Here is a 20,623-nt window from a genome sequence, read left to right as displayed (position 1 = left end):
AAAATAAGTTACAATCAAAGAAAATAAATTTAAGACATTACAAAACAACTAAAATGTGCAAAACAATAGGTAAAAGAGTGTGACAATCTAAACTCCAACTACAATAAGTTTTTCTTCCCAAAAACTCTCTTAAGGAAGAAGAAGATGCTCATGAGGCATAGAAAAAGGTAAGAGATCCAATGGTGGCTTAGTAATTTTATTTTATTTTTTTAAAATACGGTCCCTGCATGTTCTCGGAGCTCTAGAGCAAAATGACAACAAATTTAGGCAATGACATGAGACTATAGGGTGACACCATCCTAGCGCTAATTTTTCTAGCAAGGGGGTCTTCCACATCTCAAAATGGTGGCACCACTAGGGAGAATGGTGCCAAGCAATAAGGTGGCGCGATTATCTCTAGGATGCTCCAAAACTCCTTCAACATTTCTCTTATTTTTTACCAATCTTGCCCAAATTTTTCCATATAGAAAAATGATGTCCAAATCTTATAAAACTTAGTGAGCTTAATTTTCAATAAATCTAGAATTTTTTTAAAAAAAATTATTTGAGCATAGTTGAAAATATGTGACTCCCTTAGCCAACCTAAAACTTTTTGTTTCTTGAAATAGGATAGCTATGGATCTTCATGTGATGATCATTTGGCTTCACTCATACCCACCCTTGCATTCTACATGTTCCAAGATATTTCTAAGATCATAATTATTCAAGAAAATAGTTGTAAACATAAGAAATAATGGAAATGTGAGAAAATCGAGCATACACAAGGTAGTATACAATTGACTAGCTAGGAAGTGCTTTCAATGTTAAAATCCAGCTTAACATGTGATTTTTTTATCCTCATTATCATGCAATATATGACATCTATCAATTGGTATGATGCATTAATCTATAAATTAATATAGTAGGGTAAGACAATACTTCTAATGGTATTGGGTTTGTTCCAAGATGTAGATATAACAGTGTAGATGGTCCAAAGTCCTTTCCACTTTTTTTATTTTTATTTTTATTTTATCATTTCATTTTATTTTCTTTTTGTTTTATTTATTTTCATTTATTATTATTATTATTATTATTATTATTATTTCCTTCCTTATCATCCCTTCATTTGGGAAAGTTGTGTTTGCAGGTTATTGCATTTGCTACATTTTCCAATCATCAGACTGCAGTTGCAGCACTTCATGCATTTAATGTAAGAATGTGTGTTATTGACATAATATATCCATTCATTTTTCCAGGGAAAACCTTATTGTCATTTTAACAAAGTTTGATGATCTTCGGTAGATATCTATAGATATGTCTTCACTTGTCATTAATAGAATTTTGAAATTCATTACAATTTAATAGCTTGTTAACTGTAATGAAATAAAAAAAAGGGGAAAATGTTGCTTCATTAGTCAATCAAAAGCGCTAGATGACTTATTATTTGTGTTATTATCTCTTGATTAAGGATTTATTTTACATGGTAACATAACAAAGAAAATTGTAAATCAGCATTAGATTATTAGGTTTGTTTGAACATTGTAGGGCAGCCATTCCCAATTTTAAGGTTACAAAACCTTGACCCAATGGGTTGAAGCATTGCTTCGTGGCTTATCCTTTTACAAATATTATGCTCTTCCTCATTTCTTCAAAAATTTTTGTGGATGACTGGATTACAATAACACTGATTTCAGATACAGCTTGAAGCAGCAAAGTCAGAGATTCAAAAGCGGCATTCTTCATTTCAGAATGATTCCTTCAAGTCCTTCAGCTTCTTTCATTATATATTTTTCATGTATTTGCAACATATAATTGTCATGCTATTAGAACTAAAGCTGTTTATCATCATATGGTGTGCGTTTCATTTGCTTTCTCAAAAACGTTATCCTCTTTTCTCTTTGTTGAACCTAATCTAGTGGTCAACTATCTTCACACTCTGAAATCCTTTGAAGAGTCATTGAGAGAACATGTTTCTTGTCAAATTTTGTTTTGTCTTGTATAGTTGCATAAGAAGTCATCATGCTTCATGTTGGATTTAATCCATGTTTTTTTCCTTGTAATCAGCTAAAAAAACCAAAGAAAAAGGAAGCTGCTTCCATTGTACCATTTGCTAAACGGGAGCAGGAGATTGCAGAATTGAAGGTTATTATTTTTAATTTTTTATGTTTGATCCTTATTCTATTTTATGTGCACAAGGTATAATTCCATGTTACAATCTTTGATAGAATTATCTAAAAGAAATGTATATACCTTAATTCTTTTAACAGTTGCAAAATTTATTTGGAGGAGTAGAACCATATTTCTTTTAAAAATGTTTTTGATTGAAACAGGATATTTATTAAATTGAATTGGAAAATACAAGGATCGACTATCTTTCAAAAATTGGAGACCGAACAGAAAATAAAAAAGGTTCCAACCAAACAAACTCAATAAATACCACGACATCAAAACACCAAAGTCTTAGAAGAATCCTAGAATACATAACGGAAATGCAGTACCAAACACCCTAATCTTGCATTGAATCTCTCACCAAATATTCTAGTAGGTGTTTGTATTGAAATCGCTTGACCTTGCTCTCAATGAGTACAAATCATTGTGAAGTTAAAACAATCTGATTCTGCGTTTGTTGTTGAAATACAAGAATCAGAATAAGCAAAATTTCTTCAATGGTTTTCAAAATTGATGCCTCAATATTAACATATATTGTACGGTCTCCTCTATTTTCTCTTTATCATTTGGTTATCCTTTGATCATACTGTTTTGTAAAGATTTGTATTATTTGCTTCTTCAGTAAAGGACATTGGATTCTTGAATGTAATTGTGTAATGTCACGTTTGCCTAATACCAAATTCACTTTTAATTTCCCAGTTTGCAGTCCGGGATTTGAAAGCACAACTGAGCCACCATCAATGCAGGTATTATACAAATTTAATTATGTTCCTTATGGGGGCATTAAGTTTTTTTAGAGGTGAAAGTTCAGAGGCTATGGATAATATTATTTTTCTTCTTTCCTGTTCTTGCATTGTTTATTTATAATATGTCTAGGGTCTGGGTCTTGGATTTTTCGATAGATTAGGATTTTAATTTAAATTCCATTTTCTTAGCCATATGTATGGCATTTAAACTTGCTTTCTGCCTTACACATGAAATGTCTTTTTTTTTTTGATAGATAAATAGGACAATATATTAGAAAGGGTTGCCAAAAAAGCAGCCCAAGATGAACAAAAATTATACAACTACCACCAGCCTCCACCACAATAAAACCAAGTTACAAAATAAAAGGAATACAACCAGCCCACCCTCACCAATGACCCAACCAATCTAGCAAGCTAAAAAGAGTTAGAAGAGCATCATCTAAGCACCTCTTTGCTTCCAATAGTGCAGCTGGTTTGTTTCTCACGAAAAAAGACTGATTGAAAAGGAAAACCCTTTCTACATGGCTTGTGAAGAAATTTACCCTTTCATTCTCTTTCATGAACAAACCAAAACCCAATTTTTACAAGTCTATCAGACTTTGAGCTGATTATGCATTGATTGATAAACAAAGGATTATGCCTTATGGAATTTCTCTGCATATTTACATGTCAGTGTTGTTTCTTAAATCAATTGGTTAACTTTCCATCTACGCAATTATCAATAATTATTTTTTTCAGTTATTCACTTGAATACGTCCCTAGACTATGATGTTTTTGTTTGCCATCTGTTAGGTGATCCTCTTTATGTTCCTGGTGGTCAACCAAAGTGCTGTGATTCAGAATTTACCAATGAAATTTATGTAGTAGACGAGTACAGCTTTGTCAGAATTAATATTGCTACATATCTCCAACTTGTTTCTGTTTTCATTATTTGATTAATAATTACTCCACTAGTGGAATATTTTTGTCATTTGCTTAATTTTGCTTCATTACTAGTCACCAGAAAACCATACACATACATACACAGGATTATATGTATTCTGCATAAGTAGATATGTATAAGTTAGGCTTTCTTCAGTGAGGTAATGCATGTTTACCACTAAAGAAGTATCTTCCACAATTAACTTGTTATGAGACTGCAATTGGTTTTTCCAAGTGAAACATTTTTTTTTTATCAAGTTTGAAAAAGTGCTACGTAAATTTGTTGGATTTCCAATTTCTTTTAGGATGAAAATAAAACAAATTATGATATTTTCCTATCGAAGCTTTACAAACATAGTTATCCAAAAACTGAATCCATTTTTTAAGTTTTGTATCACCTCCCAACTGATTTGTATAATATTTGGGATCAATTCTGATCAACTGATGCAACTACAACACTATAAATGTGGGTTTTTAATGTTCTAATGCTTTTAATCAGGAATTCATATTTAAAACTGGTCATTTCATTATGCAGGTACAATAATTGCCCCTTCTATTGTAGTTGAGACGGTGAATGCTCCATTCAAAATATGTTGGTGCGGAATTTTCCACAACTCCTATTGTCCACCGTTGCTAGAAATAGTCAATCAAAAGAAACACTCCATTTAAGAAAAACATGGACAACAAACAAAGGAAGCGGAAAAACCATGTTCCACCAAGATTTGTATCGGTAAAAGATAGGAAAGTTCTTTAACTTATTTTTAAAACTATTAACCTTTAGGCATAAATCAGATATTGCGACATATATGTAATATTTTTTCCTTATTTCATGTTGTAGGTTAAGTTATTGATATCTTGCTGCTCAGGGAAAAAATTCCAATCAGTCATAGAGACACTCCTAGTTGAGAAAAAAAAATGTCATCATGGATATGGGCTTCGGGGGATTTGTAAAGAGTTGCAGTATGAGCTAATAACGTGGATAATCTCCAATTACAACATTGGCTACCACCACTTATGTAAGCAGTCAAATGTTGCTGTCCCAGTTACTCTCCAAGATGTTAGGGAAGTGCTAGGCATTCCCGACAATGGCGTGGACTTTTTCGTTTACAATAGGCATGACACACCCAACTGCACATACGACATTCATATATTGGAAGATAATATGTGTAATCTACCAGTTGGCGAAGAATTCAAAAAGTCCTTCCTCATTTTTACCTGTGTCACTATCCTTGCCCCTAACTCAAAACAAGAAGGTATGCATGACTTGTGGGACACGATTTGGGATAGTGATGTGGGTGTCCACAAAAATTGGGCAAAGTTTGTTCTACAATATGTAGAGGACAGAATAAGGGACTATCGTAATAGTCACCTGACATACATTAAAGATTGTGTGTTGTTCCTTCAGGTATTGCATTATCACCCTTTGCACATTAATGTCATATGCGTCTTTCATATTAATTTGTGATGTTGTTGATCTTCAAAAGGCTTATCTAACTCACTTATATTTGCTTCCCACTACACAACTTTTCTATATGACCAAGTTCTACATGACGTCTGTTCAAGTTGAAGTGCGAACTCCACTATGTGTTACATGGACAGATGACCAAATTAAGCAGCGCTTAGCAGCAAAAATTTAGACTTATGGCAAGTATGGTCATGTCCAGGTATGCTCAAATTCAGCTACTCTATAAATTTAGATTGGTTTTATCATTATTTTATGTTTCAAACGTAATCATCAATTGTTTGTTTGATGTATGGGTAGGTTATACAACCAAAAGAACCAGTTGTACAAAATGATGTACCTCCATACGAGGCCACAAGCTCACATTACGATGACCCCAATGAGGTACTCCATGGCAATACAAATTTATAAATTCACAAACAAACTTGAGCACCATGATTATTATAGTTGACCTTGTTAATTTATACTCATGTGCCTATCACTAGACCATTGAAGCACGGGTGATTCAAAAATTAGAACAACTTCCGAATCTCACCTCATCTTTGGCACAAGACATTGCCACACTACGTTCAAGATCTAGTAGAGGACAAAGTGGGTGTGCAGTCCCCCTACCAGATGTAGCAGTAAATGTGGAAAGAAACAAAGCGGAGGTAAGCACTGACATGAACCCTTGTAGTGATCAAGTTATGGGAAAAGGAACTAGTGCAGGAAGAACACATTCTGCGCGGCAAAGGGGCACCATTGCAGCAGTAGATGATGGCCCACTTATTAGCCAAGAGTCATGTCCACCTTCCAAAAATAGTGTTGAATTTGATTCACCTAAAAGGGTGAAAATTGGTGTTCAAGAAGGAAGTGGCAGCAACCCGGTTATACCTACCTCTAGGCGGAGATATAAACAGCCAGCAAAAGGCTTGTCAAGCCTGCAACAATTTGCTAATCCCCCTTCGTCTCTCAATGTCTTAGACTGATTTTCCCTATTGTAGTCGTGCCATTTGATTCTGGCCCAGACGGGTGTTATCAACAAAATTTATAAAACCTAAATCACTTCACACTAGGGTAGCATAGCTAACATAGTATAGTGGCTCTAGGATCGTCTATAAGGATGGGTTTTCATTGTACAATTGACTTTAGTGAAGGAAATAAAATGGTGTTTTTCCTTATGAAAATTGCTTTTAAAGAAAATGGAATTGTGGTTGCAAAGATTGATTTTAAGTTAAGCAAAAATAATAAGTGAAGTTAACTACAAAGAAAAGGTCTCGTGGAGCTTTAGGTCACTAGGATCGGGTTCCTTAGACAAAGGGGGAGATTTCGAATCTTCTCCTTATGTTGGGGACAATAACATAAAGGATGGTTATCTCCTGAACCGGTTTTATATTTAACAATTAAGATTTGATCCAAAGGGTTCATGAAAAATGATAGTTGCTTCCCATTAATGGCTTCAAACACTAAAGACCCTCACCTTGAACCACCTTCCAATGACTCGTAAATGATAACTAATAAACATCCATGGATCTAGCAATAAGCATCCATAGAATCCGAAAAGCTTACCAAGTATTGGCCATTCAAGGTGATTTTAAGGGATTTAAAGCTAAACCTTGAAATAAAGATCATTAATGGTTAACAACTACTTTCATTTAAAGCAAGGACAATTTCCATCTTTGCATTCGTGTCCTTCACCTAGCTTCTCTCACTCCAAGAAACGTAAAACCTAGCCACTCATGTGAATTCATCCTCAGAGGTTGTTTGGCTAGAAAGAAAAGTGAAAACAAAATGAGAAGGAAAGGTAGAGCAAAAGCTCTGTATATTTCTTAATATTGGGAATTTACAAGTGTTCAATAAAAAACATATATTTCTCCCTCTGTCTTTCTCCCTATATAAGATGTTACTCAAAAGATATATAAAAAGATATAAAAAAAAAATATCTAGGTTGGTTACAAGGAGAAACTAGGAAATTCCACAAAATATTTGAAGATAAAAATCTAACGGAGTCGGTGCATAAGAAGATTTTGCATACCATGTGAAATTTTGTATGGTGTGTGAAATTTCGCATGGTGTGTGAAATTTCGCACAACCATGTGAAAATGCTGGTTGTTGGATTTCTTCCTTGCATATCTGATTGGCTTGGCAAAGGGCTATGAAGTGCTCCAAAGCTCAGATTCTTCATGTATTTGAGCTTAAACTTGCATTGCCATGGATTTGAGCTACCAAAAACTGATTAGTAACCCTTGCTAGGTTCCTTAATGTGCCAATTGAGTTAAAACGTATTAACTACTACTCAAAAGTGTTTAAAACAGTTGGTTTCAAGCTATAAAAGAGTACTTTTTGAGTAGTAATCACTCCTCCCAACCGACATATTGCTAGTCCCTTAACAATGAAGGAGTGATAAAGAAGAATAGACAGTAAAATAATTTACAAAATCATGCTAATCACTCCAAAAAAATTTTCAAGTGGCATGATGCGGATTATACTCTCTCATGGAACATCAAAGAGGTAAAACCCAACCTTTAACAAGAGTCATCAAATCTCTTGCCTAATCACAATTTATAAAGAGTAGGCATTATGCAAATTTAAGCATCAAAAGAATTCCCATTCCCAAAGGTCCAATTCTTACTCTTCCACAAAGATCTAAGTGTTAAGCTTATTAGTTTCCGATTATAGTATGTCGGACTATTCTCTCCCCCTAACCTAGTTCTTTCTCAAACTTTAGCAAACTAACCAACCTCCAATAGGCTAAGAACGCACCTCTTTTATTTCAATTTTTTTTTTCATTGTAGGAGTGCAATGCTAAAGGTATTGTTTTCTAAAGTGTCCATGTAACAGGGATCCATCGATGACTCCCAACCAATCAAGGTTTAGGGCATCAAGCTTTAAGGATCTTTCGACCGCTAACTCCTCAGATTTCACCCTGGATTTTTGAGATTGAAATTCAATACCCAAATGCCTACAATATGTTAAACTCCACCTATTCACCCTTGTAATGAGCATTGAGGTCTATGGCTCCCAACCAATAAAGGCTTAGGGCACCGGGTTTTAAAGACTTTCGCCATATACCCCTCGGACCTTGCTCGGGTTTCAAGGCAAGTGAAACACTTTGTTTTTTTTTTTTTTTTTTGAAGGCTCATTGGCCTTTTATAAGGTGTCCCAACACTATTAAAATGAGGTCAAAGGTACTAAGCCAAAATTTTCCTAAGTTCAGGGGGTGAGATAGTTTTTCATCTTATAATCGGAACCTAATGTGGACAGTGTGTGGTAAGATTAAAGTGGAAGAAATAAGGTTAAATTCAATAGGAGTTTCAATAATTCATTAACTTCAATAAGCATAATACACACTCTAAGATTCTAGTAAAAAGACAAGAACTTAATTTCTCCCATTTCATTTTGAGAATTTTTCCTTAATAACCATGAAGAGTAGAGTGAAAACTTCTAAAATTAAGAAAAAAGTAACTAAATTAACAAATTAACCTAATATTATTAACAAAACTTCCTTCATCAACTTTCCCCCCAATTGAGATCAACATTGCCCTCAATATGTCAAGAGTAATTGAAAATAAATGGAGGAAGTGATACCTCTTGAGTGAAATGGAGTCTGAGTCGTATAGGAGAAACCACATGAGTCAAAAAACAAAAGGGTACTGAGTAGAGGAAATAGAAAAAGGCCAAGTATAATAAAAAAAAAATGAGGTTTATATATTAATATGAGAAAGTACAATATGAGATATGATCAAGTAATACATCCAATCCTAGAATATAAAGCATCAAAACAAGGACAATTCTCCACTAATATAATATGTAAATACAATAAGATAAAGAGATGTCATATGATCAAGTAGTGGCAGCCTCAGGTGGAGATGATGCATCCTCAGGTGTGGTTGTGACTATGTCAACTGTCTGAGGCTCATCCTGAGGATCATCTGAAGCAATGGCATCTGTGGTGGCCTCCTGAGATGGCAGGATCTGGACCTCTACTGTAGTAGTGTCCTCAGCTGGAGCTAAAGGCTATGATGATGCAGGAAAGTCAAGCTAAGGCGGAGACAGAAGTCCCAGGTGCTGCTGAATCTAGTGGAGTATAGCAGTCTGCTGGTCCTGATGGGCACGCATCTTAGCCATCTGCTGCAAGAGAGTAACATGTGTGGTGGTCAGTGTCTGAAAGTTATGCACAAGGGTGCGAAACTCCGAAGCAAAGATGGTGATGGAAGGCTTGAAGGTAGTAGGAGTGACTGGTGGTGGAACAGTAGGAGTCATAAGGAGAGTAGCAAAAGTAGCCTCAGGTGTGGGCACTGGTGGTGTAGTCTCTATTAGAAGTTCACCCTGCTCTAGTTGTGGGGGCACTGGAGGTGCTACCATGGGAGGGGCTCCTGGAGGTGCAGAATAGCCCGCCAACTGATTCCATTTGTCAAGAGTGAATCGCTCTCGACAAAGACGGCAGCGCTTGAGCCGAGGCTCAGTAGGAAAGCCCATATACTCCAAGATCTAGCAAAGCAACCTCGGGAATAGTAATGGAATGGTGTCCGCCCTTTAAAGCTTTTTCCTATGGACCTTCTCCTCAAATTGGATGAGGGAGGCCATGATCAAGTGGTGTGGCCAAAGTAGAAGCCCTCTGATATACGGAATAAAGCGTCCAAAATAGCTCATCGCCTCTATACCGAATGCTGTAGGGGAAAAAGGTTGGAGCGTAGCACCACATCTACGAGGAGCATCCCAGGTGGAAGCTCATTCCGTAGAAGGATCGAATCTGTAGAGGTCCCCCTAGATAAAATGTAGACCATGTCTCTCTGAGATACTGGGGACCATTGGCGGTAAATAGATGGATCCACTGGCTCGAAAGGAATCTGTAGAGTCTCGGCAATATACTGGCCTCAAGGATACCATGACGTCCATCAATGGTGAAATGAATCGCAGTAGGACTCGAGACGCCATGAGTAGTCATGGACTGGTAAAAGTTTAGTGCTACTATGGGATAAAAGAACTCGCGAGGAGTCATAAGGTGCTCAAGCTGCTGTTGCATGGCCTCCTAAACAAAATATAACTCTGAGTGGAAAAGTCTCGCTCTGCAATCTAAGTTGCCCTCAATGGGCGGTGCTATGAGCATCGGGCATCTGATAATAGACTCCGGTGACATGTCAGTAGGAACCTTAGAATCTACAGGAGGCTCAGGCTGTGAAGCTCTGGATGACTCACCTGGGCACCGCACTGAACTCTCATAGCGCGAAGTAGTCGCCCCTAGTGTAGTAGGTGGTCTCCTCATCTCGTAACTACGCTGAGGAACAAGAAAGGAAGGACTAATGGCCGCTCCACCCTCAAAAGGTGGAATCTGAGGGGCCTTCACGGCCTGAGATGGAGAATCACTAGGCACCTAAGCAGCGGAGGCTCTCTGCCTCATAGTGCGACGCGGTGAAGGGGCGGGAAGGGCTCCGCGGGTTCATGCCATATCGGAAATGGAGAAATGGCCTCGGGTCCGCACTCGAAGTGGGCTCGGAGTGCGAGTCTTCGAAGTGATGTGTGCGGGACAGGATATTGACTAGAGAAAAACGAGGTTGCAAGGTGGCAGAGGAAAATGAGGGATTAGCAGGGTGTTTGGTGTTTGCGAAATGAAGAAGTTAGGGCTCGGGGGTTTAAAAAGGGATGGTAGAGAGACTTTTCGTTTTCGCACAACGCCTCTTGATTTTCGCACAGCGTGTGGAATGGCATTGGGGGTGCGAAATTACTTCGCAGACCCCTTAGGTTTTCGCACAGTGTGTGAAATGGTGTTGGGTGTTTGAAATTTTTTTCATGCTCTGCGAAAATTTCATAGTGTGCAAAATGAGTCCACAGGGTGTGCGAAAATTTCGCACCCCATGTGAAATGATTCATTAATTTTGCATGCCCTGCGAAAATTTCACAGGGTGTGTGAATTGTCTTGGTTTTTCCTTTGCCAAGAATTATTAAGGACATGCCCAACTGCTTTGAAATCCCCCCTATAATTGATCATCAAAAACCTAAGTTAAATCAAATCAAAATAAAATTACAACGAGAAATCTAAATCAAAACAAGTAATAATATAGAAAACTCTCTAATCAGAAATAAAACAAAAAGATATGGACTCGATAGTCTTTAGAAAAACTAAGTCCATAAAAAAACTGGTCTTTCAAGCTTAATGTGGATCAAGGAGGATGAATTCCTCCTTGTCGTGAGAAAAAAGGCTCCACAAAGGGCTTGAGACGGTGGCCATTCACTTTGAAGCTCTCGGTGCTATTGGAGTTGAGTAGTTCCACTACTCCATTTGAATGCACTTGGTGAATGGTAAATGGACCTATCCACCTTGATTTCAGTTTGCTTGGAAAGATGTGGAGCTTAGAGTCATAGAGCAAGACTCTTTGTCCTTTTTGAAAATCCTTGCGGGAAATCAACTGATCATGCAACCTCTTTAATTTCTCTTTTGCAATTTTTGAATTGATGTAGGCATCATTTCTCAATTCCTCCATCTCATTGAGGTCTAAGAACCTCTTCAACCCAGTTCTGCTCAAATCCATGTTGAGCTTCTTGATTGCCCACCAAGCCTTGCATTCCAATTCCACAAAGAGATGACATGCTTTGCCATAGACTAGGCGATAAGGAGACATCCCGAGAATGGTCTTGTAAGCTGTTCTATATGCCATAGTGAATCAAGGAGCTTGACTGACCAATCTTTTTTGTTTGTGTTCACCACCTTCATCAATATGTTTTTAATCTCCCGGTTTGCTAACTCAACTTGCCCACTAGTTTAAGAGTGGTAAGATGTAGCTACCTTATGCTTTACCTCATACTTGGCTAGGAGAGTTTCAAAAGGCTTGTTGCAAAAATGAGTACCCCCATCACTAATTATGGCTTTGGGCACCCTAAATCTTAAGAAGATGTTCTTCTTAAGAAACTTGAGAACTTTGCATGGGACTGCCTTAACCTACTTAGAAACATAATCTACTTCCACCAAGATGTAAGAGTAGCTAAAAGACATAGGGAAAGGCCCCATGAAGTCAATGCCCCAAACATAAAAAAGATCAACTATCAAAATGGGGTTCAAGGCATCATGTTCCCGCGTGTCAACTTTCCAAGCCTCTGGCATCGTTCACAACTCTTGCACATAGTGTGGGCATCTTTGAAAAGTGATGGCCAACACAAACCCGATTGCAACACCCTCATGACTGTTTTCTGAGAAGCAAAGTGGCCTCCACATGCATTTTCATGGCAATGACTGAGGATCCCCTATTGCTCTTCTTCAGGAACGCACTTCCTTCTTATTTGATCCGCACAATACTTGTATAGAAATAGCTATTCCCAATAGTAGGCATGAATTTTTGCAAAGAAGTGTTTCTTCTCTTATGCTTTTCACTCGGAACTTCTCCTATGACTAGGTAGTTCACAATATGAGCATACCAAGGAGCAACTTCTACCAACATGAGAGACTCCTCTGGAAAATCGTCATTAATGGGCAAACCATGGGAATTATGTGTGATAGCTAGCTTTGAAAGGTGGTCTACTACCACATTCTCCACTCCTTTCTTGTCTTTGATCTAGAGATTGAACTCTTAAAGTAAGAGAATCCATCTAATCAGCTTTGCTTTAGCATCTTGCTTAGTCAACAGATACTTCAAAGTAGAGTGATTAGTGAAAACCACGATGAAGAACCCCACCAAGTAAGCACGAAACTTATCCAAGGCAAAAACTACAACTAACAATTCTTTCTCGGTGGTTGTGTAGTTTCTTTGCGTCTCATTCAATGTCTTGCTCGCATAGTAGATCACATAGGGTTTTCCATCTTCTCTTTGCCCAAGAACAACTCCTATAGCAAAGTCACTGGCATCACACATTACCTCAAAGGACAGTTGCCAATTGGGAGCCCTCACTATTGGTACAATTGTCAGAAATAGCTTCAATTCTTCAAAATTCCTTTGGCATCTATCATCCCGTATTAATTTAGCATCCTTGACCAATAGTTCACAAAGAGGCCTTGCAAGCTTAGAGAAATCCTTGATAAACCTCCTATAGAACCCGACATGGCCAAGGAATTGCCTTACTCCTTTGACATTTGTTAGGGATGACAATTTAACAATGAGTTCAACCTTTGCTTTGTCAACTTCGATGCCTTGCTTGGAGATGATGTGTCCAAGGACAATCCCTTGGTGTACCATGAAATGGCACTTCTCCTAGTTAAGCACTAAGTCTTTCTCAATGCATCGGTTCAGAACAACTTCTAAGTTGATCAAGCATTCATCAAATGCACTTCCATATATGGTGATATCATCCATAAAGACTTCCATAATACGTTCCACCAAATCACTGAAAATGTTAACATGCATCTTTGGAAAGTTGTGGGTGAATTGCATAAGCTAAAAGGCATTCTCCTGTATGCATAGGTTCCAAATGGGCATGTGAAAGTGGTATTCTCCTGGTCTTCAACATCAATTTCTCTCTGAAAGTACCCGGAGTAGCCATCCAAGAAACAATAAAAAGAATGCCCAGAGACCCTCTCAAGCACCTAATCACTAAAGAGCAACAAGAAATGGTTCTTCCTTATCACTGCATTCAACCTCTTGTAGTTGATACACACCCTCCAACCTATAGTGAGGCTTGTAGAGACCTCTTCTCCCTTATCATTTTTCACCACCGTGATCCTAGACTTCTTTGGTAGAACTTGAGTAGGACTCACCCATGGGCTATCTAATATGGGGTAAATAATACCGGCTCGAAGTAGCTTAAGAACTTCAGCTCGCACCACCTCTTGCGTGTGAGGGTTCAACCTTCTTTAAGGTTGACAAACTAACTTAGCTTCATCCTCCATGTAATATGATGGGTTCAGACTAAAGGGCTAATCCCTTTCAAATTAGAAATTTGTCACCCTATTGCCTTCTTACATCTTCTAAGGACTTCAAGTAGACAATCCTCCTAATGAATGGTAAGAGTTGAAGATATAACAACAGGGCACTGCTTGTCTTCTTCCAAGTATGCGTACTTCAACTCTGTGGGTAGTGGCTTAAGAATAAGCTTTGGGGGCTCCTCCTTAGCAGCTCTTTGTGTCTCATTTTCTTTGAATAAGGGTAGAATTTCTTCTCTCCTCCTCCAAGGGGGCAGGGTAGCAAGCAAATCTGAGGATTCAGGTAACCCTTCATCAAGATCCCCAAAAATCTCAATCAAATCCTCCTACATTCTTTGATCATAACGCTCCTCCACTAAAGTGTCAATCATGCACACTTTCTCTGGACCTTCTTCTTCTTCCGGATGGATATGCTTCTTGTACAAATGGAAGATGTTGAGCTCTAATATCATGTTGCCAAACGTGAGTTGCATGACTCCATTCCTACAATTGATGATTGGATTTGATGTAGCTAGGAATGGTTTTCCAAGTATGATAAGAACATAATTAGTTCATTTGACAACCGGATCTGTATCAAGAACAATAAAATCCACTGGATAGTAGAATTTGTCAACTTAAACCAAGACATCTTCGATTATCCCTCTTGGAATCTTCACTGATCTATTTGCCAGAGATAGAGTGATGGATGTTGGCTTCAAATCTCCAAGTCCCAACTGCTTGTAGATAGAGTAGGGTAGAAAATTCACACTTGCTTCCAAGTCTAACAAAGCTTTCTCCACACAAGTCCATCCAATACTCACTAAGATGGTAGGGCAACTCGGATCTTTGTACTTCACTGGAGACTTGCACTGTATGATGACACTCACTTGCTCAGTCAAGAAGGCTTTCTTATTCACATTCAACCCTCTCTTTACAGTGCACAAGTCCTTCAAGAATTTTGTATATGTCGGCACTTGTTTGATCATGTCTAGCAAAGGGATATTGACCTTCACTTGCCTCAACACTTCAAAAATTTCTGATGCATTATTGGTTCCCTTTTTGCCATGCAAAGCTTGAGGGAAAGGTGGAGGCATGTGTTTCTTTGTCATATCTTCCTTGATGACTATCCTCTTGGGTTCTTCATCCATACCAGAATCATGGTCATCTTTCTTTGTACTTTTTCCTTTTCTTTTTTCCTTTCATTTTCTCACTCTTTTATTTTTCTACTGCACTCACTTCATCATGCTTTTGCTTGGATGTGGGCTAATCAACCTCTTTACCACTCCTCAAGGTGATAACTGCTTTGACTTCCCTCACCTTTGAAGATTCTCCCTCTTGAGCCTCCACTTCATGGATACCCTTGGGATTTTGATGAGGTTGAGAAGGAAACTTTCCTTTCTCTTGCACTGTGTTGAGGTTGGTAAGCCTTAAGTATTGCGTATTGGACATTGTCTATCTTCTAAGACAAATCATTTTTCATCCCATCTATCATTTTGTTCAATGTACTCTCCACACTATCAATTCTCTGATTCAGTTGAGCATTGATGGACTTCTGATCTCTCACAAAGTCTCCCACAACCTTGCTAAGGTTCACAATAGCTTGTTCAAGATTCGAGGCTTGCTGAGGTGCTTGAGCAGGTTGTGTATACTGATGTGGCTTTGGTTTTCAAGAGAAATTTGGATGGTTCCGCCAATTTGAATTGTAGGTGTTGCCATATGAAGCATTGTTATTGGGCTTGAATTAACCAATAACATTTGCTTGATCTCCAAACATCTCTCTCACAGCTAGAATTGTAGGACACTCCTCCACTAAGTGCTCATAAGATTGACAAATGAAACAAGGCATAGTTTGCACTAATGTCTTAGAAATGGTTTGCACTTCTTGTACCTTCTTCATTTTTAGCTCTTCCAATCTCCTTGCCATAGCTGCTACCTTTGCCTTCATGTCAATGTCTTCATTCAAAACATACATCCCACCCTTAGCATTAGTTTGAGATTTCATTCTTCCCATCTCTCTAGCATTTGGTTCATCCCATCCTCTTGAAACTTCAGCCACATAACTCAAAAAGTCCATGGCTTCCTCCTGATTCTTACTCATGAAGTTTCCTCCACACATAGTTTCTAGGATTTGCTTCATTGAAAAAGACATACCATCGTAAAAATAGCTGACTAAGAGCCATGTGTCAAAGCCATGGTGAGGACAAGCATTAATAGCTTCCATGTACCTCTCCCAACACTCATAGAATTTCTCATTCTCTTTAGTTGGGAAGTTCGAAATTTGCCTTTTCAAACCATTGGTCCTATGAGTAGGGAAGAACTTCTTAAGAAACTCAGCTTGCAAATCAGTCCAAGTTTGGATACTCTTTGGCCTTAGAGAATTAAGCCAAATCTTGGCCTTATCCTTCAAGGTGAAAGGCAATAGCTTGAGCCTCATCAAGTCAATTGAAGCTCCTCCTTCTTGGAATGTATTACAAACCTCCTCGAATTCCTTAATATGCGAGTAGGGATTCTCACTTTCCATCCCATGGAAAGTAGGTAGGAGTGGCACAATGTGAGGTCTGATTACTAGCTGCTCAGTGGGAGGCACTATGCATGACGGTGCACTCATACGAGGTGGATGCATGCGGTCCCTCATGGATCGGTATGCATTGAAATTATCCTCTTGACCATGTTGGCTATTATGGTCTTCAGGTGGAACATCCATGATGTTCAAGCACACTTTCAACTCAGTTGCTCGAGGAGTTTCAATCTTCACAAGTCTTCCCTCAATATCTCTTATCCAATAGGGCATGCACAACTAAAGATCACTGAAACAAAAACAAAGAAAACAGAAGAAATACAATTCTAAGAAAAAGTTAAGGTTAGTTAAAACTTAAATAAAAGATAAGCTAAAATATAGACAAAGGAAAAGAATTAGTAAAAGAAAAATCACCAAACTTGTGATGAAGATCACAAGTGTTCACCAAAAGTCATGTTAATGTACTTTGGCACCATCCTCGGCAACGACGCCATTTGATTCGTCCCCATTGCAGTCGTGCCATTTGATTCTGGCTCAGACGAGTGTTATCAACAAAATTTATAAAACCTAAATCACCTCACACTAGGGTAGCATAGCTAACATAGTATAGTGGCTTTAGGATCGTCCACATGGATGGGTTTTCATCGTACAGTTGACTTTAGTGAAGGAAATAAAATGATGATTTTCCTTATGAAAATTTTCTTTTAAAGAAAATGGAATTGTGGTTGCAAGGATTGATTTTAAGTTAAGCAAAAATAATAAGTGAAGTTAACTACAAAGAAAAGGTCTCTTGGAGCTTTAGGTCACTAGGATCGGGTTCCTTAGACAAAGAGGGAGATTCCGGATCTTCTCCTCGCATTGGGGACAATAACATAAAGGATGGTTATATCCCGAACCAGTTTTATATTTAACAATTAAGATTTGATCCAAAGGGTTCATGAAAAATGATAGTTGCTTCCCATTAATGGCTTCAAACACTAATGACCCTGACCTTAAACCACCTTCCAATGACTCGTAAATGATAACTAATAGACATCCATGGATCTAGCAATAAGCATCCATAGAATCCGAAAAGCTTACCAAGTATTGGCCATTCAAGGTGATTTAAGGGATTTAAAGCTAAACCTTGAAATAAAGACCATTAATGGTTAACAACTACTTTCATTTAAAGCAAGGACAACTCCCATCTTTGCATTCGGGTCCTTCACCTAGCTTCTCTCACTCTAAGAAACGTAAAACCTAGCCACTCATCCCCTGAGAATTCATCCTCAGAGGTTGTTTGGCTAGAAAGAAAAGTGAAAACAAAATGAGAGGGAAAGGCAGAGCAAAAGCTCTGTATATTTCTTACTACGGGGAATTTACAAGTGTTCAATGAAAAACATATATTTCTCCCTCTGTCTCTCTCCCTATATAAGATGTTACCCAAAAGATATATAAAAAGATATAAAAGAAAATATCTAGGTTGGTTACAAGGAGAAACTAGGAAATTACACAAAATATCTAAAGATAAAAATCTAACGGAGTCGATGCACAAGAAGATTTCGCATACCATGTGAAATTTCGCATGGTGTGCGAAATTTTGCACAGCCATGCGAAAATGCTGGTTGTTGGATTTCTTCCTCTGGTTTTCTTCCTTGCATCTTTGATTGACTTGGCAAAGGACTATGAAGTGCTCCAAAGCTCGCATTCTTCATGTATTTGAACTTCAACTTGCATTGCCATGGATTTGAGCTACCAAAAACACCAAAACTTGCCAAAAACTGATTAGTAACCCTTGCTAGGTTCCTTAATGTGCCAATTGAGTTAAAAGGCATTAACTATTACTCAAAAGTATTTAAAACAGTTAATTTCAAGCTATAAAAGAGTACTTTTTGAGTAGTAATCATAGACTATTTCCTAAAATCAGCCCTCAAGAAAGGTTGGTTGCTGATTATGCAGTGGCAGAAGACGGTGAGCCAAGGTACTTCACATGAGTTCACCATATATTGTTAATGGGAGCATTATTTTTGCAGCTTTCGACTTTTGACTTAATGTATTTTTTACATTGTAGTAAGATATTGTGCGATATGCATGGAGCATACATCACATGGGATGTGTTTTCTTTACTCAATGGAGGTCGTTGGGTTAATAGTGTGGTATGTGTTAAATGTTTCGACCTGGTCCATGGTAGTTAAATAAGAATCACATTATTTTGTTTTTTTGCTAATTAACATGTGTACATATTCAAATTATAGGAGTGGTGTGTCGTATGCTAAATGCAAAATAAGCAATACCACCGCAAGCACACTACTTTGACCCATCGTTCTCAATGAGGCCTTAATCAGAATTCTTTAGTGCATTTCTCTATTATTTTTAATTGGAGACTATGTGGTGAGCCGTAAAAACAAATGTATAGGTAGTGCGGGGCAGCTTGACGAACAAGGCAAAAAAACATGAAATCAGAGACCGGTGTCAGATGTTTCTTGATGTTGAAAATATGGGACATGATTTCTCCACTTGTGAGCTGGTACTAAAAACTTGTTACAATGGGATCAGAGCCAATTATATTTTTCATAAATTTAAAATATGATTTTTCCCTACTGACCTATTAATGGAAATGTCCTCAATCCGCATACAACTTTTCTTTCCAATCTGTGATAACAACCATTGGCACGTCCACGTGTTCAATATTCCAGCAGCGAGAGTCAAAATATTATCTTCGTTGCCTTTACGAATGGGTAACGGGATAAGTGTCGTACCGAAAAGATTTTCTGAGGCGATTGATAAAGCATTCTATGATCATGGCATGCACAGGCAATTGGAAGTGTCAAAATTCGCGCACGTCCAACCCCAGATTGTGCAGCAACGAAATGGATAGATTACTTTCGTTGTTATAATTTTGCGTATCATGAACTATGTTGTAGTGATGTATTTGTATTTTTTGCTTGATGTATACATATGATTGGTGAAATGCTATTGGTAGTGTAGATATGATTGTGGGATGTTCGCAATCAAGTACATGTAATATTGGAACAGGGCCACACTAGCACATTCAATCGCGGAGGTAAGCACAACCAATACATTATTGTTTCGTTTTGTCAAAGTTATTCCAAATCAGGCTATGATTTTGGTGTGTGTTGTATAGGACAAGATGCATCTATATAGCTTGAGGCTAGTCGTGAACTTGCTTACCAACGAGGCAAACAATGCTAGAGAGAAAGTCATGAAGGCATGTCCAATGTGGCGTATAAGGGTTGTGCCACTTTTGTCAGTTGCAATTTATAATAAACTCAAGGTTGCTTATACAAGACAATGTGAAAGAGAAGGGAAAGACAACGTGTTTGTATATAATCATGGTTTGATTTATTTGTTTATTAATAGTGTCTGCCACAGTGCACGAATTTGTGGTAATGCAATTATGCACGCTAGGACAACAGTGGATACATTTTTCAGGGAGAATCTGGTGGGATTTGTTGAACTTCTAACATTCCCTTTGTCTTTTATTCTTCATGCTTATTGTCTTCTATTTTACAGGATTGGCTGAGCAGAGCCACAAATTGGGTTATGTTCAGTGCAACAACAGGGCTAGGTGTGATTCATAGAGGCCACCTGTAACAAGGAAGATCACTTATGGCACCTTACTTGCCTCAGAGTGGGGCTGGTGGTGGCGACAGTCCATAATCAGAAGGTGGAGTCCTCTATGCTCTTGGTTTGATTCATGCCAACCATGGAGAGAGAAGAAAGCAATTCCTTCGTGATAGCTTTCCTAATAGAAATTTTGAGGTGTTTACTTTTGTAATACAGTTCTAGCATTTTTAGAGCAATTTACTAGTCAATATTGAATCCAAATTGGTAAAATATTTTGTTGTTGCATGTTTTACAGCATGGTTCATGTTTGGGTCTTGGTTTAGCTGCTCTTAGGATTGTTGATGAAGATATCTATGACAATATAAAAAATGTGCTCTATACTTGTCACGCCCCAAAATCCACTCCAAGGGCATGACGTTCATTTCACACCTCAAGCCCTAAGACTCAAAGTGGAA

The sequence above is a fragment of the Vitis riparia genome, chromosome 13 (assembly GCF_004353265.1).
Source record: "Vitis riparia cultivar Riparia Gloire de Montpellier isolate 1030 chromosome 13, EGFV_Vit.rip_1.0, whole genome shotgun sequence".
Taxonomy (NCBI): domain Eukaryota; kingdom Viridiplantae; phylum Streptophyta; class Magnoliopsida; order Vitales; family Vitaceae; genus Vitis; species Vitis riparia.
Note: the sequence above shows the minus strand (reverse complement) of the source record.